The sequence below is a fragment of the Leopardus geoffroyi genome, chromosome C2 (assembly GCF_018350155.1).
Source record: "Leopardus geoffroyi isolate Oge1 chromosome C2, O.geoffroyi_Oge1_pat1.0, whole genome shotgun sequence".
Lineage (NCBI taxonomy): Eukaryota > Metazoa > Chordata > Mammalia > Carnivora > Felidae > Leopardus > Leopardus geoffroyi.
The window spans coordinates 49,580,311-49,607,254 of NC_059333.1; the positions used below are offsets into that span (position 1 = coordinate 49,580,311).

A 26,944-nucleotide genomic window follows, 5' to 3' on the forward strand; every position below is an offset into this window, starting at 1 on the left:
CCTTCTGCCTTAGGAAGGCTCCAAATCTGTAAGTAGATGGAGGCACTCATCTTTGCACACATGGTCATTTCATGGGCTAGAAGTGCCCTGAGTTCAGGATGCTTTGCTTTTTGTCCATCAGTTTCTGACTGCAGATAGGAAAATTTCAAGGAGAGGAAAGCCTAGTTTTCTTATTGCCTGTGTTTTCAAAAAAAGCTTTAAGAGGGTCTTTGAGCAGGGAAGTTAATTAGGATAGCTTATCTGACAAGCATTAGTGTTGGTTCACTATGCCGTCGGACTAACGATTACCTCTGGTATGAGACTGGGGCAGATTTTGTAGGGAATGTACCCCTAAACTCTGCAGCAGCCAAGATTTCAGATGGTAGAACTTACTTATAAAATAAATGCAGACACTTACTTATTACAGGAACTGGTCAACAAATAGTTAATGAAGATGCTGAGGAACATGAGAACTGAAGCTACAATTTCTTCTGTAGCCCAGTATCAGGGATGATGGGCAGGGGCTAGTTTATGGGCAGCTATTTCCCCAGCCATGCGTGTGTAACACAAATGGTTAGACATTTATTTGGGGTGCCTGTGTGTGATTCATAAAGAACTTGTTCCTTGTAAAATTTACTGCTGAATGACTCATTGTAGGATGATGATGAAGATAAGGCTTCTAATTTAGAGTTAGGCAACTATCCTTTTAAAAATCAACTTTGTGAGGTATAGTTTATATACAATAAAAGGTATACATTTTAAGTGTATAGTTCAATGAATGCATACACCCATATAGCCATCACCAGAGTCAAGATGTAGACATTTTTATCACACCATGTAGTTTCCTTATATACACCCCTTTGCAGGCAATCCCTCTTTCCACTCACTGCTCCAGGCAGCCACTGATCTGATTTCTATCACTATAGATTAGTTTGCCTCTCTTGCACGCCATATAAATGGAACCGTACAGACTGTGTTCTTTTGCATTCAGATTCTTTCACTCAGCATGATGTTTTTGAGATTCGTCCACATGGTCGCACTTACTAGTAGTTATATTTTTATTGCTAGGTAGTATTTTATTGTGTTCATAGCACAATTTGTTAGCCATTCAACAATGGCTATTGGTGGACATTGGGGTTGTTCCAATTCTTGACTGTTTATAAATAAAGTTGCTATGAGCAGTTTTTGTGTGGAGATAGGGTTTTGTTTCATATGGAGACTAGGCATGGAGTCGCTGGTCCATATGATAAGCATATATTTAACTTTAAAAGAAACTGTCAAGCTGGTTTCCAAAGTGGTTGTATCAATTTTCACTTTCAGTAACAATGTGGAGGAGACCTCACTATTGTCTATCTTCCTCAGTGCTTGCTATTGTCAGTTTTTTTAAGTGCTAGCCTCTCTTTCTTTCTTCTTTCTTTCTTTCTTTCTTTCTTTCTTTTTCTTTCTTTCTTTCTTCTTTCTTAGTTTATTTATTCTTGAGAGAGAGAGAGAGTGAGAGACAGAATGAGAGTGGGGGGAAGGGCAAAGAGAGAGGGAGACACAGAATCGGAAGCAGACTCCAGGGTCTGAGCTGTCAGCACAGAGCCCAATGGAGGGCTTGAACTCACAAACCAAAAGATCATGACCTGAGCCAAAGTTGGACCCTTAACTGACTGAGCCACTCAGGTGCCCCTATATGCTACCCTTTCTAATGGTAGCTTATTGTATCTTTGATTTGCAATTCCCTGGTAACTAATGATGCTGAACATTTCTTCTTGTACTTTTTAGCCATTCATATACCTTCTTTGGTGCAGTGCCTTTCAAGTCTTCTGCCCATTAAAAAAATAGATTTTCTGTATTATTATTATTGAGTTGTAAAAGCTTTAAAATATATTCTAGCTCTGAGTCCATTGTCAGATAAACATCTTACAAAAACTTCTCCCAGTCTGTGGTTTGTCTTTTGTCATTTCTGTAAACAAGTCTATTTAGCTCCATTTTCATCTTTACTCTCTAAATCTCTAATTACATATATTTTGACCATTTTCTATTCTCCTATAGGTCTTTTTGGATCTGTTTGCTTATCTTCAATCTATTTTCTCTCTATTCATTAGTTTGGATAATTTCTATAGATCTGTCTTCCTATGTTCAAGTTCATCAGGGACATTTTCCTCCCATGTCTGATGTGCCATTAATTTTTTTGTCATTGTACTTTTCAGTCTAGAATTTCAATTTAGTTCTTTTTACAGTTTACATTTCCCTGCTGAGATTCCCTATATTTCTATTCATTAAGTTCATATTTTTTAAAATTCTTTGAACACACACAGTTTAATTATTTGAACCATATTTATAGCAGCTGCTTTAAAGTCCTTGTCTTCTAAGTACCTCATCTCAGTAATGTTGGGACTGGTGCTTTTCCCTTGACTATGGGTCATGTTTGCCTAGTAATTTTTCTTATTGTGTACTAGACATTAATTGATGCATTGTATAGGTTCTAGACTTTTGTTATTTTTCTTTGAGAAGTGTTACCTTTTCTTCTGTTAAGGAGCTCATTTACTGATTGATTACCTTGTGCTTCTGTTGGCTTGACTTTATGCTTTGCTAGGGTACATCTTTGGAAAGCTCAATATATTTCCCAACACCCTCTATCTTGGCAGGTCTCAACCTCTGAATTCAGTTTTTACTGCAAATCTTTTAAACGCTTTGTTTTAGACTTTGTTAGGGTGGGCCTGAAATGGACCTTACCCTAGAGGATGGTTCTAATTTTTTCTTGTATCTCAGATAGATGTGTGGTATAATAAATTGATAACAAGGTCTTGCCACTCTGGCTTGGCCAGAACTTCCAGGTCTACTAGCACTGTTTGCTTAGTATCTCTATCCTACTCTTGTCTCTGTGGTAATCACTCTCCATAGTTACTCTAAGCCTTAGGGAGTCTGGTCATAGGCATGTGCATCTTAGCCTTGAGCCAGGGATTTTTTGGGCAACTTCTGCACAACTTCTGAGCTTCTCCCTTCTCTTTACCCTCGATATCCCTCCTTTAACTTTCTGGTGCCTTGCCCTACAGATTATTACTGCTTCAGTTTCCCTGCACTCTGATCTCTGCCTCTTCAGCTCAGCAGGACAACTGTGCTCTGCTTGGATTCTAGCTTGCTATGTTGTGGTTGAATAACTGTGACCAGGTAGAGATCCAGGGAAATCATGGAGCTTACCTTATGAATTTCTCCTCTGTCAGGGGTCATAGTGTTGTGTTTCCTGTTGTCCAATGCTTAAAAAATTGCCTCATAAATTGTCTCCAATTTTGTTAGTTATGGCAGAAGGCTCAGCTCAATACCAGTTGTTCCATCACATGTGAAAGATTGCATGATATGCTTTAAAAAATTTTAATGTTTATTTTTGAGAGAAAGCGGGGGGGGGGTGGCGAGAATCCAAAGCGGGCTCTGTGCTGAGATCAAAGAGTCCAATGCAAGGCTTGAACACATGAACTGTGAGACCTGAGCTGAAGTCACATGCTCAATCAACTGAGCTACCCAGGCGCCCCTAACATGATATGATTTTAAGGATTAAATTAAGTAAACAGATATGGATTTAGCAAGGAGGGGCCTCAAAGTTTCTTTTTGGGCTGGAAAAACATTTTTAGTCCACATGAGTCCCATCTTATGGTTTAGGACTCTGGTCCCATTCATAGGAAGTTAGTTTGGTGAGGTGGAGTGTAGTTCCTCTATGTTCTTTCTAAAAATCGAGTCTAACAGCCATCTCTTCTCTCTAATAAAGAGTGTTTACAAATAAAGAGTAGTAGTAGTAATAATAATAACTTACTATTATTGAATACTTAATATTCTAGATGCTGTTCTTAAGACTTTATTTTTTGTTAAGAAAAATGTTTTTAAGTTTATTCACTTTGAGGAGAGAGAGAGAGAGCAGTGAAGGGGGGGACAGAGAGAAAGGGAGAGAGAAGCCCAAGCAGGATCTGCACTGTCCGTGCAAAGCCCGATGTAGGGCTTGAACCCACAAACCGTGAGATCATGACCTGAGCCGAAGTTGGACACTTAATTGACTGAGCCACCCAGGTGCCCCTTGGGTTTAGCTTTAATATCACCACTTCAGGGAAGTTTGTTGTATGCTTTCATAATATGTTGCCCTTTATTTTTTTCTATCACATCTGTAACTGAATTTACAGAAATATTTATTTAACAGATATCTTTTCCACTGTGCTGCAGGCCCCATGGGGCCCATTTCCCACCATGCGTCTAACATGTAACGGTTTCTGGCATGAAGTATGTGCTATTTGTTGAAAATGTGTATTCGTTGAATGAATGAATGCATATACAAGAGTAAGTAGGTTTCCCTTCTCATTTTGCTATTCTGAGAAATTCATTCTTTTTGGTGTCTAGGTCTAGGAATTTTTTACAAAAGTAAAGAGTCATGTAACTACCACAGTAGTCAAGATATAGAACAATTTTATCTGTTCCCTGTCCACTCCCCCCCAAATTTGTAGTCAAATTCTACTCTCAATCTTTGACCTCTGGCAACTACTGAGAATTGAGTATCTTACATTACCCTGGGCTCTTCTTTTCTTTTCCATCCTGCCTTGTTTATATTTCAGCTGTCTTTCTGCTCAGTAGTGCTCCTGTGTACTTTATCAGAGAAATGAAATTGAGTTTAGACAGATGCCTCACATGGAATTTATGCCCCATGGAATCATTTAAGTAAATAACCTGACTACTTTTAAGAGTCAAAATAAAATAAAGAAGTCTTTTTAAAAGTCAAAAAAAAAAAAAAGAATAAAAGAGGGGGGTACCTGGGTGGCTCAGTAGGTTAAGCTTCTGACCCTTGATTTCGGCTCAGGTCATGATTCCAGGGTCGTGGGATCAAGCCTCGTGTTGGGCTCCATGCTGAGTATAGAGCCTGCTTAAGTTTCTCTCTCTCTGCCCCCGTCCCCTGCTTGCACACACACTTTCTCTAAAAAAATAAGTAAAAAAAGAATAAAAAGAGAGACAGTAGGTCAGTTGGATTTTTGTCAGTAGCCTATTATTGCAACTCTCTTAGTAGCTCTTAACATCTGCATGCATCTCTATTTCTCTATCCCTGTTTTAATTCAGCCTTCATGATGTTGTCTAGATCATTGCAATGGCCTCCACATGGATTTCCATGCCTCTAATGCTTCTTTGCTTATATTTCATCTCTACATTTCACCCAGAGATAACTTTCTAAGACTCCAAGACTTACTGCTCTTCAGTGGGACCCTATTGAGCCTCAGGACCTTGGCATGCCATTCAGAGCTCTTCATGAGGCCCCTGCTTACTTCTTCAGAGTCATCCTTATGGGGTCTTGTTCCTTGCACTCTGCGATGTTCCAGTTGTCCCAAAATTTGACATTTTATGAATGTGCCATATATTTTGTCTTTATGCTTTTGTTCATGTTGCCCTGAAAACCTTTCTTCACTTCATCTGCTATGTGAACACCTACTAATTATTGAAGACTATATATTGAAGCCTGTCTCTTACTTTCCCAAAGACCACTGGACTATTCCCTCTTTTGTCTCCATAGTTACCTACCACCCATCTGCCATAACACCTGTAGTCCCTTATTGCACACCAATGCTCACATGTTTGTCTCCACTTACTAGAAACACAGCTCTTTGAGGCCAAGTCTGTCTCTTATTCATCTTTGAATTCTCAGTGCCTAACATAGTGCTGACCATATTGTAGGTGCTCAATATACATTTGCTGAATGCATCAATGAAGAAAGTTTTTACTGTATTATTCCCTGAGCACTTTAATAATTTATACAAATCCATTCTCCATTTATCTTTTTTTTATGTTTTGGAAAAATTTTGATCAACTCCCCCATTTTCATGAGAAGCTGATGATTCTATTTTGTGTGGTCACTTGAAGTTCTCTCCAACTGTTTATCAGTCACTACACATCTGTATCTGTATGACCTGGTTAGTTGGCTTTATTTCAACTGGGCTTACCCAGGGCTGTCTGCTTGCGTATAGAAACTCAACTTACAACTATGGAAGTAAAAAAGGGAAAACCAGGGGATGTTGAAAGTGAACATGAATTTCCCATTAGTGGCTAACTGGCTTTGAACTTCCTCTCTACTCAGAGTAAAGTCAAAGCTATCATTATGTGTTCAGGTTTGGACTGGCTACAGGTCACACTGTTAGCTATTTATCAGTTGTGCTCAGTGTCCTATTAACTTTATGGACTTTCACCCCAGGGATCTTAGTCCCAAGGTGTTTGGGTGCAGCATATTTGCCATTAAAGTGGAGATATAGTCCTCTGTGGAAATGAAGACATTAAATCCTCTAAAAATAACTGTTCGACTAATCCTGTCATTTCATTGTAAAAAAGCAAACACTAACATAGGATATGATTCTTATTAATAAAGCAATCATATTTGTAATCAGCCAGCTCTTGTTCAGAGTGAAGGAAGGTGGGAGAAGGGAGGAAATTGTTTATGTTTTCATCTTCGTAGGACCAGGATTAGGATCTAAGTGGGAATCTGCCTCCTCTCAGTTGATTTGCCTGAAAGTGTAATCTTGGAGCTCTCTGAAAGGAAACTGTCATCTTTTAGGACAATTCTATATTCTAGGAAAGATCTAAGTTGGAAAGAAGGTATTTAGCACCCTGATTTCAGATTTTCATATTACTAATTTAGGCCATAGCGATGTTTCTCAAATCTGCATTTTCACTAGGATTACAAGTCAGTTTGTTAAAACAGACATCCCTGGTTTCTACTCCTGGATATTCTGGCTCAGTAAGCTTGGGACGGACCTTGGGAAGGTGTATTTTTAACAATCTCTCTGGGTTATTTTGATGCACAAAGAAGGAAAATTCTCTTTTCTTGGATTGTTGGAGCAGGAAAGGACAATGGGATCATTCTGGAAGGAGTCCCTGGCATTCTGAGTTTGTTGACAGACCAAAGTACCTGCATAAAAACAGTCCAAAAAAACTGGGACCATGTGTCTCAAACCTCATTTTTGATGTCTGGATGTCCATTAGATCTTGTGGAAAACACTCATGAGCCAAAAGCATAGGTGGAACCCAAGAAGGAGTCAGGCTTAGGAAAAGCATAAGGAGTGGGCTGGAAAATGTACTGTTAAATTCCACTGGGATACAGATTCCACTAAACTGAGTGTGTGGAGCACCACAGATGCACTGGGGAGTGCATTAGTGCAGTAATCAATGCAGTGTATGATTGCAGCCTTCTGCTATGACTTACGTCCTGGCTGTAAGGGTAGTACCAGTCTAAAGTCTGGATGTGTTTCACTTGTGGTTGGACAAAGGGGCCAGAGTGGAGAGAAAAGATGCACAGCTGCCTGAAGAGGTGGACAGATATGTGGAATCCTGTCTCCTAATCTGCTTTCTGCTATGAGTTGAATTCCCAAAGGCTAGTTCAGTTCTCCAGGTTTGGTTCAGGTCTCCAAAAGGTAGTCTTGGTCTCAATGTCTGCAGCATCTTTCTGCTGAAGGAGCTCTGGAATTAGGTGTGTCTGGTAGAGGAGGGGAGAAGTGGTGGTAGCTGAGGATTCTCACTGAAGTTTCATTGAATAATAACTAACTTATGTAATATGGCTGAGAAGCATGAAATTTTCAGAGAGACCTTTAAAGCAACCATTTCCCAGGTACCGTTTTGATATTGGGATATTTGGGGGCAAGGGAAGCACACCCAAACCCTGGGGCGGACCACAGAAATGCCTCAGCATAGTGCTATCTGTTACAAGGTTGGGGGATTGCTGTGGTTTGTTTTTGAATAAAAGAGTTCCTGAAACCGACAAGAGTAATTTCATGTCATTTCTAGGGCTGAGGGAATTAGCAAAAATTGTATTATTTTTAAATAATGAGACATAGTTACTTTTAGGTTTGGAAAATTAGAACAGTACGCTGAAAACCAAGGATTTATGGAATACAAGGAGGAAGGAGCCTTAGAGGCATTGGGGCACATTTATCATTCTTTCAAGTGGTTATATGGTTTTATATTGCTAGATCAGGATAATTCGGTGCTACTTTTCCCTAATACATCACTGAACTTCATATGTAAAGGGGGTGTGAAAGGACCTCTGACCTGTCCCTTGTCTCTCTAGAGTTCAGTACTCTAAAACCTGCTATCACCAAGCTCAGAAAGTTTTACTCAAGTTTTTGGCTAAAGAATCACTTGGGTAGGGGCACCTGGGTGGCTTGGTCGGTTAAGCATCCGACTTCGGCTCAGGTCATGATCTCATGTTCCGTGAGTTCGAGCCCCGCGTCGGGCTCTGTGCTGACAGCTCAGAGCCTGGAGCCTGTTTCAGATTCTGTGTCTCCCTCTCTCTCTGCTCCTCCCCTGTTCATGCTCTGTCTCTCTCTGTCTCAAAAATGAATAAACGTTAAAAAAAAAAAAAAAAAAAAGAATCCCTTGGGTAGAACCTAAAGTCTCACAGCCTCTCTTTTCTGCTAAACAGCCTTGACAGTGGAACCATTCACACAGTACAGGGAGAATGTCCTAGTTGTTTGACTTTAAGTATGCCATTTAATCCTTTGTGTTCTCCCCTGTAAAATGTTATCACCCATAACTTGCATGGATTGAACGGTAAAGTATGTAAAGTATCTGGTATATAATAAATGCAATAAATTATATAATTTTGCTGGGGTAGATAATATTTTCAGGATGACATCACAATTATTCTCTATTACTGATTGGACTCTCCCAAAGTAGGACAGACATGAGATTTAATAGGAGACAGGAGGAAAAACAAATCTAATATGGAGGAGTAGGTAAAGTTGAGCCTGTCAAAAGCAAACAACCTGAGGCATTTCTCTTCATAGACTCCTGCCTGTCTGTACTTTGGCAAAAGCATGTGTGGGCAAATATCTTATTTGACATTGTGCTAAAAAGGCTGAGCTTCAGTGACAATGCTTGCCTCTCTGGCAAACACTCTCTAAAGGATAAGTTCCTATGCAAATACAAATTTTTATGTTTCTGCAAATAGATTTTAGTATGTATGTCTTACTTGCTTTGTTTCCTTCACACCACTCTATGGGAGGCTATTATTGTCTCCTGAGCCTTCATCCTGACTCTAACTTTCACCCTTTTGCTTCTGGCCCCAGTGTTTTCCACAACGTGGCCAGTGCCTCCCTTACTCTCTCCAACCCCCCAAACTCCCATCCTATGTACATTTTATTGGAATGTTACCCAAAGTTGGTAACTTCTCACTATAATGGTAACAATGACACTTACATAAACCCTTTTTGTTTTGCAAACTGATTTCACAAACATGGCACGACTTATTTCTCCTAATAACTGTGCATGGTAGGTTATCTTGATTCTGATAATGAAGAAATTGAGGTGGGGAGAGGTGGCAAAGCAAATAATGTCAGTCGTGACATGGTTCATCTTATCTTTCATTAATCCTCTGCTTCAACTATCATACAACATCTTCTTTGCAGGGAAAAGTCTTTTGTTGACCAGTGAGTCCTATAATTTGCATTTTGAAAGTCCTGATTCTAGGCATTGTTTCAACTAGGGCAGTACTTTTTTATGGAGTCTTCTGTGTTGTTGTACGTACATCTACTACCTCTACGTTAGGATGGTCAGAAAAGGGAAATCGTCTTTGTAAGAAACTTAAGAAACTGCTGAGTGTCAGAAAAAAGGAAGAAATTAGGAAATACAGAAAAAGGAAATACATTATTTAATACAAAAAAGAGAACATTTGAGTTACTAACACAAAACATGATTTGGATAATTATGAGTCTCGGATCCACATGAGTCTACAGTCTTACCAGTGAGATTCCCCAAAGGCTACTCCGAAACCTTGCTGAGGAACTCGTGGAAAAAAATGGCTGAAAAAAACCAGGCTATTCTGCCAGTGCCCTGTTGTGGTTGTGAGACAAATTTTATGTAAAAAGGTGCTATTTAAAGTACGAGCTGTAGTTTTCTGCAGCTGGTTTTACTTAATTCTACAGAAAGAACACTGGACATCAGTTGAAACTTATGGAACTGTTGCTTCAGCCACATAATTATTAAATTTCACAATATTCCTGAAAGACCAGTAAATATTTTTCTTTTTTTGTCACAGGAGAAGCCCACATATGAATAATAAATAATAATAATAATAATAATAATAATAATAATAAATATGGTACTTTAGAAAGTTTTTTACATCTTCCTGATAGTATTTGCTACAACTCAAATTCATTTTTTGTATGAATAGAATTGGCTTTGGAGGTAGTGAAGGAAAAGGCAGGCCCCATCATGCCTTATGATTATTTTGCAAATTAAATCATTACTCTAGTTTTGGTTGGTGACCGAATGGCAGATGTTTTTATCTGAAGGGTAAGAGCTATGGTTGCCAATGGAGAGATAGGAAAACTTGGCACTCAATGTATTGTTTTTATATTCTTTGTTTTTGTATCTCTGACGTGTATATGCCTTCCCACACAGATTCACATACACTTTATACATACCCATTATTGACTTTTAAGTAATAGGACTTTCTTTTTTGACAAACACATCTGAACTTATATATCCAAACGCAGCCCCTTCCCTTCAAAAGGGAAGCATGTTTCTACGTTATTGCTATTTTTAACCTTTTGAGATTTCACTATTTTAGAACATTTTGTTTTTTAATACCTTCAAGGGTGTTAACATTTGCTCCTTAGGGGCACCTGGGTAGCTCAGTCAGCTGATCGTCTGACTTTGGCTCAGGTCATGATCTCATGGTTTGTGAGTTCAAGCCCCGCATTGGGCTCTGTGCTGACAGCTCAGAGCCTGGAGCCTGTTTCAGATTCTATGTCTCCCTCTCTCACTGCCCTTCCCCCACTCACTTAAAAAAATACTTAAAACAAAACATGAAAAACAAAAAAGGTTTGCTCCTTAGAGTGGAGTTGGTTTTGGAAAGAACTTAAAGTCATTTGAAGCCAGTTGAGGCAGATGACCAGGCTGAGTAACATAAATTGTGGTAAAATATGAGCTGAGAATATGAGCAATCCTGCCGGAGGAGTTCCAATTTCTGATTGTTTTAATCTCTTTTATAAAGATCCTTTTATAAAGAAAAACAATTTTCTGATCTCAGAGCTTCCCTTTTGCAGAGTCAAAATGTCCAGGATCTGCCTGATTGAGTTCGTTCTAACCTTACAGACTTATTTCCTATGACACTGCCATTAACTGTGGTTAACGTGAACTACATGACCTTCCCTGAATACTTACCAGCTCTGTGCCTTTGCCCATGTTGTTCCTTATGAAGTAGGATTTCCTCCTTATTCTCACTGATTTGTATTTACTACTCCTTCATTTCAGAGAGGTTTTAATATGGCCCTCTTCGTTCCCACTTAATTCTTACTCATTTTTAATGATCTACATAATGACAGTTCCTATATCTTCCCAACTGGAAATTAATCTCTCTGAGACTCCTGAGTATTCTGTGTTGTCTTCTGTTTTGTAGTATAGCTGTTAGATCCTAAGCGTTTTGTTTAAGTCCCTTCAGTTTCGTAGGACTAGCATTTAGCCCGGTTTCTTCTCCTGTTGAATGGGCATAATGATAACAGACCTATATTCTTCTTCTTACCAATCCTCTGCAATTATTTTTATTCACTCATTTAAACATAATTTATAGATCAATAACAATATAGTTGTGCAAGCCATGAGTATCTAAAAATCAATGCGATGAATATCTTGTTCTGGGGAGTTCATAGCTTACTAAAGGAGCCAGTGACATAATGAAGTTATTGCAAAACAGTGCAACAAGTGCTACTGTAGAAATAAGTACAAGGTTAAATTGCGAGTCAGAGGAGAGAGTAATCAATGCTGCCATTGGTTGGGGGGGTGGGGAGAGTTCCACAGAACAGAAGACACTAGAGCTGGTTCTCAAAGGACAAGTAAGTGTCACCAGGTGGACAAAGACCAAAAGGGCATTCCAGAGAGGGAAACACATAGAAAGGCATCAATATATAAGAAAGTATTATATCTTCGGTCAACTGCAACAATTTGAAATCTGAAGGGTAAGAAATGAGATTGGGGAGAAGTGAAGGGCGATGTTGGAGAGCCCTGTGTGCTACGTAAGGGAGTCCGGACTTTGTGTGGTTGAAAGGGAACCACCAAAGAGGTAAAGGATTGGGTTGTAATTTAGGAAGGTCTTGAGCAGTGGGGACTGATACTAAGATCCAGTGGAATAATATATGCTCTGGAATAAAATATGATGCACTTTACCAAGATGAAGAATTATTAATAACTGGTGGTGGGCTCTGTGATGTAAAACAGCACACATATTACCTAAAAGAAAATACGTCAGCAATGTCTGCCAGATAAAGACATACATTTTCTCCAATGTATCAAAAAAATATGTGACTTTGATAGAAAGACTTAAAGAAATGAACATTCAAAGTGACTTGAATATTTTCTGTTAAATCTTAAATCCAGGCCCAGTGATCCTGAAACACTGAACTTGGTGGAGGTGGTGTCAGTGAGGTGGAGAGAAGTGGGGACAAAGACTGAGAGGAAGGTGGTGATATTAGTATAGGACTGTCACAGATCCATGCCCTATGCTCTGTAGTTGTCTCAATAGCCAGTAGGCCTTTGCTACCTAAAACACTGTGAGAAAAGGGCAGGGCGGCCTTTATTCTCTCCCTCAGGGGCATTAAGGAAAAGCACTGCCTGAAGTCTTCCTCCATAGTCCTTCTAGGTCAAAGAGGGCCATACACAATGGTTTCAAAATAGATGTTGCTTTGCTAATTTCCCACAAAAAGGGAGATCTGGAGGAGCATAGGTGAGTTGCTTGCATATGACAACATCATTAGCAAGAACATGCCATTTTCTCACGGTTTCATGCACATATTACTCCAGGAAAACTGGTCCCTCATTGCTCTAACTCAGAACAACCCCTGATCACACCTTTGGATAGTATGGGTTCATCAGGTTGTCAAACACTGAAAGAGATAAAGATACGAACAAAAGACAGAGATATAAACCAGAATTTTGTGCGACTGACTTGCAAGAGTTTGAGACCTGGAATGGGCAGAACTGAGACTGGAGAAAGAGGCAAGAGCTGGGTCTTGGAGCGTCTTGAATCCTGTTCAAAGGAGCTCATATGTAGGAGAGAGGGACCCCCAGAAATAACTCAGTCAGGGAAGAACCAGGATCAGGTTGTAGTTTAGAAAGACCTGAAGGCTGTGTGGAGGGTGGGTTGTGGTCCACAGCAAGCCTAGGGAGGGTAAGATTTGAATTTCCTGTTTGCCCAGCAAGAGAATATGGAATCTGATAAGGGTGTTCACATTATACCGCTTTCTGGGTCCAGAAAAACAACTCAGGGATTGCACTGTTAGCAAGGTGCCAGGTCTTCATTAACCTCTCATCTTTTACTAGATATGAGCCTTCTTCATACCAACCTCTCAGCTCTAGGCTGAGAATCATTGGTTCTTATCCCAGATGGGAGAAGTCGAGAACAGGCAGTTTCAGTGGAACTCCATTAATCACCAAGGAGAGGCAGCCGGCTATAAAACCCATACCCCACGCAGAACCAAGTGTGGGCTGGGTATGTTTAAAAGTGTGGCTGAACCACAACCAACACCTCACTCTAATTTTGCCCTCCCTACCCTTGGGTGAAAATGAGTCAAACCAGGGAGTACGCAGGCAATGTTGGAGCAGTCTGGTTCTTTAAAAAGAAGGAGGCACCATGATCATTATTAGGGAGAAAGGAAGATTTCCAGGGGGTTTGGAATTTTCTGATTTTTCTATTTTTTCAAAGTTATTTTTCCTTTTTTTTTTTTTTTTTGTTAAAGTTTATTTATTTTTGAGAGAGAGATTGTGAGCTGGGGAGGGGCAGAGAGAGGAGGACAGAGGGTCTGACGCAGGCTTGAATTCACGAACTGTGAGATCATGACCTGGGTCAAAGTTGGACGTTCAACCAACTGAGCCATCCAGGTGCCCCTATTTTTCCTATTTAGATAACTCCATTCTTTAGCTTTCTCCCTAATCTCGTTCTCTCCGTAATACACTTTGTACTTCAGGAAACCTACCACTGTGTTGAATACTTCATAGATCCTCAAACTTTGTCAATGAACTTATTTTATTTTAAAAGGTTAAATTGGGGGGCGCCTGAGTGGCTCAGTCAGTTAAGCGTCCGACTTCGGCTCAGGTCATGATCTCGCGGTTCGTGAGTTCAAGCCCCGAGTCAGGCTCTGTGCTGATGGCTCAGAGCCTGGAGCCTGTTTCAGATTCTGTGTCTCCCTCTCTCTCTGACCCTCCCCCGTTCATGCACTCTCTCTGTCTCAAAAATAAACAAACATTAAAAAAAAAAAAAAAAAAGGTTAAATCGGAATGAGGAAGCAAGATTTAGATGGAGTAGATTTATTGATTCCTGGGGGTAGGGAAACCATTCATCGATGTTGCTGTTGTCACTGACTTTTTGGCCCAAAGGGCATCTTAAAGACTCCGTGGCTGTAAGGTGAGTCCACCCTATGACTCCAAGCGGCAGTTACCCCACCTGCAGAGCATGGGCAACTCACTGCTCTCTCAGGCAGTTCTGACAGAACTGAAACGTGCTTTCAGTAACGGGTCACCCACTACTCAGAGTTGCACTCTCCTACACAGAACAACTTTTACCCTTTTCTTGTAGGAGACAAGGGGGACAAACTAGCCTAAAATCACCAGCAGAAGCAACCCTTGCCTCTGGCAAATGCCAGGACCATTGCCTTTGTTTTGCAGTAATCCCTCCTTGGTTGAATTTGTTGCCCTCTGCAAACATTGCTTTGCCTCATCTCTGCCTCCCTTTATCTTCCCCTTTAACCCACTCTTCCGATATGTAAAATATGTAGAATCTGATCTTTGCCAACAGCAGCATAAATTCTAGGGTCTTAAGCCATTCCTGACACAGAGTATTATACACAATCTTACCTTGAGTTTTGCATTAAGGACTGAGCTTTTATGAATTGAAATTTGGAGTAATATATATATATATATATATATATTTTTTTTTTTTTTTTTTTTTTTTTTTTTTTTCTGGTGAGATGTTGTAGTTTTGCTGAGAAAGATCTGGTGGAGGGGGAAGATCCAGGCCTCCTGAATATTCTGGCAACATGACATCTCCAGAATATTTTACAGTCCCTTTTCAGACCTTTAGGACTTAGTCCCCTTGCTCCTAAGATGATTGATTGTCCAAACTACCTTAAAATAACAGACTGGTCACAATTCAAGATGCAGTTCTGAAACATTACCTCTCTTTGCGACATCTCTTCCCCCCTTTCTAAAATAAGTAAGTGAGTGGGTGGATGTGTGTAGCAAAATATAGGAGGAAAAGGTGGGCTAGGTGGATGGAATTGTTTCTTAGTGTGGCTGGGTCTCAGCTTTTAATGGTTGTTTTGTTTCAACACGTCTAGCCCTCTTTTTGACCAATTCCTTCCCCAGTCTTCACCCTAAACCCCCAGAAACCACAACTGCAGTCAAATAATTAAACACATGAAACAAAGAAAACTGCCTTGGTGTGAATATTGCTCTCTGGTCACGCCAACCCCGTGAGAGACGCTTCCCTCGTAAACAGTAACAGGCAGAATCTCTCGAGTGAGCCAGGCACACAACAGACTCTGCACCCTCAAGGCAGAAAGGGAGGGGAAAGGCCAGAGATTCTGGAAGGTTTTGGGCCTGTTGGTACTTGGAAACTAGGGGGAAGGTGGGGCAAAGGCACTCCCAAGAATCCTGGCAGATTTGCGAGGGAGAGGAAGAAAAACCTCCCATGTTTGCAGACATTAGACCACTTGTTCATTTGACAAAATGTGTGACTTTGTTGGTTTCTCCTGTTATTTTCTCCTAGCTCCTGGCTAAGCAAGGGTAAGAGAAATCTGGGATTGCATGATAATGGATGAGCCAGAGGTAAGCAAGGTTCAATAAGAACTTTGAACAAGATCCTTAAAATGTACTCTGTCTGAGAATTCTAAAGCTCCATCTAAACTCTAACCGAAGGGTTAAGTTCTAAAATGATAGTTAGGCATTTTGCAAATTTCCCATCCTTATAGTCCCAGCATGGGGTGGCAAGGTTAGTGGTGAGCCCTAAACTCATCTGAAAATCTTTTAGAAAATACTGGTACCTGGGACTCATCCAAGACCAATTAAATCAGAAATACTATGAGTTGGGGTATTGATACCTCTGTAAAAGTTCCCAATGAATTTAAAAAGGAGCTAGGGTTGAGAACCACTGCATTATTGGAGATGATGTATCAACACAAATTTCCAGAGGTTTACTCAATATTAACATTGTGTTAGGACTACAGAGGAAGCGGTGATGTGGACCCCCAGTGAGAGGAACTGACAATAGCTGTTAGTCAGAAGAGGGCTCAGTCTGGGGATGGAGGAAAATCAGGAAAGGACAGTGTCTGGGAAGGTAAAGGAAGATGGCACTTCAAGGAGTTTTGTCTGGTCAACAGGGTCCAGTGCTGCAGAGCAGTCCCATAATGCAATGACTTCAAGTGTCTTTCATATTGAGTGACAGGAAGATTGTTGATCACTTTGGTGAGATCAGCTGCAGTGACAGTTCAGTTGGCTGAGTAGATAAGGAAATGAAGACAAATGAGAACTGAAATCTTAAGAATTCTGGCTGTGAAGTGACAGTCTTAAAAGAGATATAGGGTGTAGGAGTTTTTTTTTCCAGTATTTTTTTTTAATTTTATTAATTTATTTTAAGAGAGAGAGACAGAGGGAGAAGGAGGGGCAGAGAGAGAGGAGAGAGAAAATCTCAAGTGAGTTCTATGCTGACAGTGGGGCTCGATCTCACTTGAGATCATGACTTCAGCCAGATCAAATCAAGACTTGGACACTTAACCAACTGAGCCACCCAGGAGCCCTCCTTCCAGTTTTATTGTGATATAATTGACATATAACATCATATTGGTTTAGGATGTACAACACAATGATTTGATATATGTATGTATTGTAAATTATTACTACAATAAGTTTAACATCCAACACCTTGCACTTTTTTTTCTTGTGAAGGGAACTTTCAAGATCTAGTTTCTTAGCAACTTTCAAATACAAAATAGAGTATTGTTAGCTATAGTCACCATACTGTACATTATCCCCAGAACTTATTTATAACTAGAAGTTTGTACTTTTTTGAACCCTTTCACCCATTTCCTCTACCTCCATGTCTTACCCTTGGGAACCACCAACCTGTTCTCTATTTCTGTGAGTTTGGTTTTTTTTGATTCCACATATATGTGAGATCATAAAGCATTTGTTTTCTCTGTGTGACTTATTTCATTTAACATAATGCCCTCAGTTTTCATCCATATTGTAGCAAATGGCAGGATTTTCTTCTTCTTCTACTTTTTTCTAGGATTTGCTTCTTTTTTTTATGGCTGAATAATATTCCTCTGTGTGTGTGTGTGTGTGTGTGTGTGTGTGTGTGTGTGTTGCATTTTGAGTTTTTTAAAATTAGAGAATGAGTGAGATTTGAGTGCATGTATTGCTAAAGGAAGGGGAGTGGATGAAGATATAGGGGAGAGAGGGAATAATGGATGAAACATGGTTCCTTCAAAATGCAGAAACATCAGAATCTAGAGTGTTGTTTGAAGCGTTTAGAGAAGAGAAGAGAGACTCTGCTGTCACTAAAATGGAGAGGAGGACTGAATTGCTGGAGTGGATGCAGATAAATGTTAAGGCACAGGTGTGCATGGGAATGTGGGGTGTTTCCCTGATGGTCTCTAATTCACTGTGACATGGAAGAAAGGTTGGTGGCAGGGTTTCTTAGTAATCTGTTCCCCTCTGAGGCCTCTGAAACTGTTGAGATAGCGTGACAGCTGGATTTGAGCACACCCTCATTTCTCACTCCTGTCACTCCCAACACATGAAATAGTGTGTGTGTGTGTGTGTGTGTGTGTGTGTGTGTGTGTGGTATGCACTGTCTCTAGAGGGAACAGAGTTGGAGGCAGTGTGGGAGACACTTACCTTCTTTGGGACCATTCTGTCTCCCGTCTTTTCATTGTTCCTTCTTTCCTTCCATTGTCAGAATATCAGCCTTCAACTGGCCACCACTGCTGCTTTCATTACGTATTCTTTTGTATTTTTGTTATGAATGCAAAATGTCTGATAGGCCATCAATATCACTAGTTATTTTCTTTCCACAAGGCTGACTGGTCAATAGGGTATGTTGGAGGTCACGATACACTGTTAGACATGTTTCTAGCCTTCTCAAAAACGGAGGCCCAAATTATATGGCAAGTGGAAACAGAGACAACTTTTGGAGACCACGTTCTTTCATCTTAATTTTACTGTTTCTGTCTTCACTTCTCAAATATTAAGCCTGGGAAAGATGTGGTGAAGGCCCTGAAAGATGAGCCCAACATACAACAGCTACCAAAAGGGTAGTTCAAAATCAGCCTTCTTCTTGATGAGACCACAGGTCTGGTTCAGTAGTGTTAGCATCCTGCTTGAATCAGGCAGCCTTTGGACCCAGTTCTGCAACGTCATGATGACTCACCTGCTGGAGAAATTGATTAAGAACATTAAAGGAATTTTTACATTGTGGTAAGTTACACATGACATAAAATTTGCTATCTTAACCACTTCTAAGAGAAATGTTCTGTAGTGTTCCATATATTCACATTGTTGTACAACCCATCTCCAGAACTTTTCACCTTGCAAAAGTGAAACTCTATACTTATTAAACAACTCCTCATTCTCCCCTCCCCCTAGTCCCTGGCAACCACCATTCTACTTTTTGTCTTTATGAGTTTGACAATTCTAGGTACCTCATATGAGTGGAATCATACAATATTTGTCTTTTTGTGACGGGCTTATTTCACATACATAATGTCCTCAAGGTTCATCTATGCTGTAGCATGTGTCAGAATTCCCTTCCTTTGTAAGGTTGACTGATATTTCATCGTGTGAATATAACACATTTTGTTTGTCCATTCATCCACTGATGGACACTTGGGTTGCTCCTATCTTTGGCTATTGTGGATAATGCTATTGTGAACATGTGTGTACAAGTACCTTTTTGAATCTCTACTTTCAATTTAATTTGAATTTGGTGTATACCTAGAAGTGGAATTGCTGGATCACATGGTAACTCTATTTTTAATTTTTTTGAGGACCTGCCATACTGTTTTCCATAGAGATTGCACCATTTTACATTCCTACCAAGTCTGCATAAGGATTTCACTTTCTCCACATCTACACAAACATTTGTTATTTTCTGTTTTTTTTTTTTAGTAGCTTACTTACATAATGTAAGGTAGTTTTGACTTGCATTTCCCTAATGATTAGTGATGCTGAATATTTTTTTATGTGTTTATCGGCCATTTGTATATCTTCTTTGGAGAAATATCGATTCAAGTCCTATGTCCATTACTTAATCAGGTTTGTTGTTGTTGTTGTTGAGATTAAGAGCATTTTGAGATTATCATGACATATATCTGGAATGACATAACAGGGTCTGTGTAAGTCCAAGGCTTTTTATTTTTCTCCAGTGACTCTATCACAGTTTCTGTTGTGAAACACAGTGAGATCCTTAATGAATTCCAGTTTTAGATAGTGTTAAATGTAGCTGCACCTGGTTATTTAAATTTATTATTATTTTTTTATTTATTTAAAAAACTTTTTTTAATGTTTATTTTTGACAGAGAGAGAGAGAGAGAGAGAGTGAGAGAGAGAGAGAGAGAGAGGGAGAGAAGCAGAGAGAGAGGGAGACAGAATCCAAAGCAGGTTCCAGGCTCTGAGCTTGTCAGCACAGAGCCTGATGTGGGGCTTGAACTCACAAGCTGTGAGATCATTACCTGAGCCGAAGTCAGATGCTTAACCAACTGAGCCACCCAGGTGCCCCCCAGTTATTTAATTTTAACTTATGATAATTTGTGTCAGCTTTTTTAGATAAACCAGATGGTATGCCTCTTGACATATCAAATACGAAGGTATTCATTATTTTCTGTGCTGATGACATGGTCCTGTGTGATGGGTGGTTTTTTTCAGAAGGAAAATCTCAGTGTCAACTATGCCATTTTTAGAATGCACTCGGGTGAAGTAGAGCTACATAGGTCTATTGAATAGCTAAGTGTAGTTATGTTTCAGGGGTGCTAGGGTGCTGGTGTGTAGTTTGGGCCAACGCCGCCCATTGGAGCCAAGGAGATTCAATTCTCTTACAAATTTATGACTCCAGAGAAGGTACATTGAAGCTCATAAGTGGCAGGTACAGAAGGTTACCAGATTCTCCCCTAAAAATCTTTTAGGCCAAGGATATCTCTTAAGTACTCTAGGTACAGAAATGTAGGGCTTTGCTATACTTTTAGGGCCTTGGGGACAGGTCCAAAGCTGCTTTTTTGAGAAAAAAAATATTTACCTATATGTGTCCTCAGCTCACTCTCTTAAGGTCATACTACTGGGCAAGAACATAAATCAGACTCTCATCTTCTCACTGTCTACACATCTATAGTCTGAGCATGAGAATCTCCTTTCAATCAGCTACAGAAATTAGGTAGGAAAATTATGGACTCATCGGTGAACTCAGTTTTGGATTGCCTTATGTAGAAACCTTGTGAAAGCTCCAGTGAGAAAAATATGTGAGAAGCACAGCCAAAGAGGGTTGCTAAGCAATCATTCTTTTAGCTTCTCAGAGTAATTGGTGAGTATTGAGTCACAGTACCCAAAACTTGGTTCTGCAAAATCTCATTCTGGCTCCACCTAGAATTCTGTGCCTACACTAAGACCTAACAACATTCCTTCAACTTTTATTGAGGCCCTCTATAAGAAATAGCATGTATGGAACACCTTGGGTTTTCCTTTTATTTTTTCTTAAAAAAAGTGTTTTTGATGAAACCTCAATAAGCACTGAGCTGTTACTATGTAAACAAAATTATACCTCATAAATCATTTTCAGAGGAAAAAAGACTTTCCAAATGTATATTTACTTGCTTCCTTTTTTAAAAAACAAGAATGTGTATATATATATATATATATATTTTTTTTTTTTTTTTTTTTTTTTTTAATTTTTATTTATTTATTTTTTTTTGAGCGAAAGGTGGGGAAGGGCACAGGGAGAGGGAGAGAGAGAATCTTAAGCAGTTTCCATGCCCAGGGTAGAGCTCTGCACAGGCTCTATCTCACCACTGTGAGATCATGACCTGAGCCAAACTCAAGAGTTGGATGCTTAACTGACTGAACCACTCAGGGGTCCCAAGTTTCTGTATTTTATTAAAGTTATGTATTCTATGGTTTTCTTTGCTTTTGCCTTTTCTGTCAGGAAGATCAGTTTAAAGATCAGTGTATTCTTTTTTAACGGCTTCATTGAGGTACAATTTAACATATAAATCAGCCATTTAAACTGTACAATTCAATGGTTTTTAGTAAATTTATAGAGTTGTGCAATGATCATCACAACTCAATTGTGGAATATTTTCATTCCTCCAGCCCCAGCAACCACTAATCTACTTTCTGCCTCTGTAGATTTGCCTATTCTGGAAATTTCATACAAATGCAATCATACATTATTGGCCTTTGTGACTGGCTTCTTTAACTAAGCATAATGTTTTCAAGGTTCATCCATGTTGTAGCATTTATCAGTTTTCACTTCTTTTTATTGTTAAATAATATTCCATTGTATGGACATACCACATTTTGTTGATGGGCATTTGGATTGTTTTCAGGTTTGGCTGTTATGAATGATGCTGCTATGAACATTCATGAACTATTCTTTATTGTGGATATAGATTTTATTTCTCTTGGGTAGAAAACTAAGAGTAGAATTGTGAGCCGTTTATGTTTATGTTTACTTTTTAAGAAACTGTCCAACTGTTTCCAAAGTAGTGGTACCATTTTACATTTCCACCAACAATGTATGCGCATTCTAGTTTTTCCATGTCCTCACCAACTTTTGGTATTGTCTGCCTTTTGGATTATAGTCTTTTTAGTGGATGTGAGGTGATATGTCATTGCAACTTTAATTTTGATTTCCCTAGTAAAAAATGATAAGTATCTTTTCATGTGTTTGTTGCCTATTTGTATACCTTTTTTAGTGAAATGTATATTCAAAATTTTTCCTATTTTTTTAATTGGGTTGTTTGTTTTCTTATCATTGAATTGTAAGCCTTCTTTATTCTGGCTATAAGTCTCTTATCAGATATATAATTTGCAAATATTGTCTCCCAGTTTGTGCCTTGTCCTTTTCTTTTTTAAAAAAATTTTTAATGTTTATTTATTTTTGAGAGAGAGAGAGAGAGAAACAGACAGACAGAGTGTGAGCCGGGGAGGGGCAGAGAGAGAGGGAGACATAGAATCCAAAGCGGGCTCCAGGGTCCCAGCTGTCAGCACAGACCCTGATGCATGGCTTGAACTCACAGACGACGAGATCATGACCTGAGGGGAAGTTGGACGCTTAACAGACTGAGCCACTCAGGTGTCCCTTATATTTCATTTTCTTAATGGTGTCTTTTTTTTTTTTTTTTTTTTTGTGAATGGTGTTTTTTGAAGTGCAAAGCTTTTAAGTTTTTATGAAGTCCAATTTATCGATATTTTCTTTTATGGATAGTGCTTTTAATATCATACTAAGAAATCTTTGTTTTGCTTAACCCAGGTCACAAAGATTCTCTCCTATTTTTCTTCTACAAGTTGTGTAGTTTTAATTCTTTACTATTTTGAAGGAGAGAGAGAGACAGAGTGTGAGCAGGGGAGGGGCAAAGAGGGGGCAGAGATAGAGAGGGAGATACAGAATCCGAAGCAGGCTCCACACTCTGAGCTATCAGCACAAAGCCTGGCCCCAGGCTCGAACTCATGGACTGCAAGATCATAACCTGAGCCGAAGTCAGATGTTTAACAGACTGAGCCACCCAAGCACCCCTTAATGCTTACATTTGGTAAGGGATTTTTGGTCTATGATTCACGTGGAGTTAATTTTTGTGTATGGTGTAAAGTAAGCGTCTAAATCCTTTTCCTTATGCGTATCTAGTTGTCTCAGCAGCATATGTTGAAAAGATGGCTCGTGTAATTGTTGACTCTGCTTTTACTACATTTGTGTCTTTAAAGAAAAGCTGAAGTAAGGAGGGCATAGAGAATTAATGTATTAATGAAGATGAAGAGATTCTTCTGTGTTGAGGTTTTTTTAAGCACTTACATTAGATAAGGAACATCTGGTTGATGTTTTAAAGAATAACTCAAACCATAATTTTATTTCGTTTCCTTCGTCTCCCCCATTCCCTCCCCAGCTCTCCACTGAACATCTGCTTCTCTTATGTGAGGGGAAGTGAAAGATTTAGGTCAGGCATAAACACAAACTATCTTTACTGTATTGTTCCCTTTTAAGACCAAAATACCCACCCTGCCGGGCCAGTTTAGCACTGCGTTACCCTATATCAACAGATCTACTGCAATTTTTGGAAGTTGGCTTTCCCCAGGAAACAGAACTGCTATTGCTACTTCTCGGTGTTATGTAATGAATCTAGCGGGTCACTTTCAAGGATGTGAACAGGAATTGAGACACACTGTCCTTCAAATATCACTCTTCTTTATGTTAGCTTTATTGATGAATTTCTCACAAGAAATATCTTAAGAGACATCACTAGTGTTGTGAGCCCTCCGCATCCAGATCTCACATGTATCTGTGGTGCTGGCTAGAGGTAACCCCAAATAAAAACAGGTTCCGTTGACTTCTGGCTTCACTGATGCCAGGTTGCAAGACCTTGGGGAAGTCTATCTCCCCAAAATACCATCCATTTTGCTATCTTAAATCTTTGCAAAGAACAGGATGATTACATTTTCCTCTCTGGGAATTTACTGAGTTCCTCTGTTTTATGGCGCTGACCTAGCAGCTCTAATTGGGGCACTCTTCTACCCATGGCTTTGCTAAAAATCCCTCACAATCAGGATTGCGGTGTAATAATAATAATAATAATAATAATAATAATAATATAATGCAATAGCTCATATGTATATAGCACTTATTATGCACCAGACATTCTTTTCTTACCTTACATATATTAACTCATTTAACTGTTCCCTGGAGGCATACATTAAAGCTGGCATTGCTGGAGGTATGAGTATAGAAGCAATTTAGTTAGTGTTTGGAGTATGATAAACTTCCTTCCATAAAATAGAAGGAAAGCCTTGAGATGATGCTTCAGGGATAAAATTGAACAGCCTGGTCCTTTTTGGGGTCTCATAATTTTTTCAGCTGTAGAACTCATTTGAGGGAAAAGTAACAGGTAGGAAACATTGGTTTTCATCACCTCGCTTTGGTTAGACATATGCTTTGGATATTCTTCCTCAAGCACCTTCAGAATCCCCATCCACTTCCATGTCTAGGCACTCACTTCAGTAGCCTGGCTCTGGGCCACTCTAGGGCTATCCAGCGCTTCTCGTTGTCAGGCTGGGTCCCTGTTGGTGCTTTCCTGTCCTGTGTTTCATTGTGGCAGCTGTTTGCTGGGAAGGGGCAGTTTCGCCAACAAGGAGGAGGTCTTTTAAAATTCTAGCCCGCTGTTGATCAGAACCAGTAATTTCCCTTAGTTTAAGATTTAGTTAGTAGACAGAGGCTCCTGGGTGGCTCTGTTGGCTGAGTGTTCGACTCTTGATCTCAGCTCAGGTCTTAATCTCACAATTTAGTTAGTACACAAACATTCTAGCTTTCTCTAAGCTTTTAGCCAGTTTTTTACATTTAGTAGAAGATTCAGGAACACGTTTCTTGGGAGGAAAGAAAAGAAGAGGAGAGATTCTGGGGGCACAGTGTGTCTGAAACAGCAAGGGGGAACAAAGAAGGGAAGAAAAGTTGGAGAGCCTCTGTGTACCTCAAAATTTTGCCGAGGGCCTTGCCCTGACAGCGGGGTGCAGATAGGTCCTTCATTGCTGTCCCCCAGATCTCACCAGCACTGTAACAGTGGCCTTCTATGAGTTGTGCACTCACCTTTGTCATTTGACACAGGGGAATGACTCAAATGGTTGGAACGTCCAGACAGGTAAGAAAGGAGACAGGTTATTACAGATGGGGGTGGGGAACTTGTTTTGGACAGGTAGTTCCTGGTGGCATCAGGGAAAACATGCCTTAGGTGGCTCTCTCTGACTGATACATTGACTGATCCTGCTAAGTCAGGAACATGACCAAGATGGCCTTATTTTCCTCAGCTTGACTAAACTTTAGACAGGTTTCTTAGTGACAGTAGGTCATTGACCTCCCTTGTCTTAGAGCATTTACTTTAGAAAACTTACAATTGTAAATTCTTTATTTGCCCATCTGAGATGTAAATCTTTTCCTAGCCTCTTGCCCCTTTTACAACTGAGAACCATCTGTTTCGGGGACCTGGGAGACATCTTTTGAAATGTTATCATCAAGAAAGGTAGCATCCAGGTCTCCCAGTTTCTGTAGGAGGGTAGGAACCTGGACTGGTGTCAGCAAACACAGATGGCCTAATCACATTGACCAAACTAATGTCCTCCAGTACTTTTCAACTAGCTAACCTCAGCCCTTAGAAACCTTCCTGCTTTTTTTGTTTCTAGGGAAGATAAGTTCTCTCTCCCCTTGAAGAAGACTTGAATTATGTCTTCCTCTTTTTCAGCCAAACTCTGTTCTGTGAAATTTTTCTTTGACACACAGACACTTGCACAATATTTTATCTAAACTGACTCTCAGTGTGTTTGGAAAGCCATTAACCAAGAAGACAGGATAACTTTATCATGTTGCACTGTTTTCTGGGCTCATTATTGGGGGTCTGACACCTACAGCATTTCATATGCTATTAATCACCTCCTCCAATAAACCCAAAACCCAAACCAGAATGCTTCTCATATTTCTTTGCCATAAGATACCTTATATATACACACGTATGATAAGTATACATGTACAATGTTATATACACAGACACACACAATTAGTAATAGCTATCATTTTTTTGTAGGTCTACTGTGTACTTTGTATACATACACATAGTACTTCATACATATTTCCTCATTTGATCCTTACAGCATTTCTATGAATCAGGTATCATTTATCTCAAGATGAGGAAGCCAAGGCTGAGAGAGTGAAGCGACTACTTCAAATTGCTGTCAGAAGTAGGATTTGAACCCAGTCAGTCTACAAATCATGATATCAGGTTTCCAATTGTCTTTCAAAGATTCACTGAGCTACCTTGTTAGGATTCTGGTCCAGAGGTAAACCTGTATTTCCAGAAGGAATTAAGGAAGAACTTTTGTCAAACTGTCCCTTCATCCCTCCTCCCAGAAGCATTATGGAAGATTTTACTATTCCTTAGAGAACTTCATCTCAAAGTGTGTCCCAACTCTCACCTGTCACCTGTAATTTCTGCTTTGGGGTCTAGCCCCAAATCTTGAGGAAGACATTTTTTTTTTTTCAGTTAATTCATTTTTGAAAGAGAGGGAGAGACAGAGTGTGAGCAGGTGAGGGGCAGAGAGAGCGGAAGACACAGAATCGGAAGCAGGCTCCAGGCTCTGAGCTGTCAGCACAGAGCCCCACATGGGGCTCAAACCCAAGAACCAAGAGATCATGCTCTGAGCCCAAGTCATCCGCTTAACTGACTGAGGCACCCATAAGCCCCTTGAGGCAGCCATTCTGATCTTCATTTCAGGGTTGCTCTGACAAGGATAGTTGGGGATCTGCCCTGGTGCTTCCAGCACATAGGATATATTCCTTCAGTGGACAGAGAAGATGGTAGCAACTTCCTCTCTGAGTCACGCATATTGTCTGTCATTCTGTCAACCATCTGTCCTATTAGCAATGCTTGGGTGATGAATAGAACTCAACGTACTGTGAGGTTACCAGGGTACAGCTTGTGACATCAGAATGCACAATGAACAGAGCATTAGAAAGTAGACAGCAATGGTTTCTACTTGTTTCAAAATATCCATGATGCCAGAGAAATATATCCCTGTTAAAAAAAACCTAGGTCTTTGTAGCTCCCTTTCCTTCTTTGACATGGAATGAAAGAGATCTTTCCAGAACTGATCAACTTCAGTAACTTTTATATCAGAGTCTGTGCTTAAAAGTATCACAAACAAAACTTCAGAACAATCACACTACCTAGAAAAAGTA

The 26,944-nt window shown here is 39.7% G+C and overlaps 1 long non-coding RNA gene across 1 annotated transcript; it reads right to left on the bottom strand.

The window, feature by feature from the left end:
* Positions 1 to 18,169: 18,169 nt before the first annotated feature.
* LOC123610812 lies at positions 18,170 to 25,852 on the bottom strand. The gene is made up of 2 exons (XR_006718299.1): positions 24,690 to 25,852; positions 18,170 to 18,397 (listed from the first exon to the last, which is right to left on the bottom strand). It is a non-coding gene; the product is annotated as an uncharacterized LOC123610812 (long non-coding RNA).
* Between the last annotated feature and the right edge of the window lie 1,092 nt (positions 25,853 to 26,944).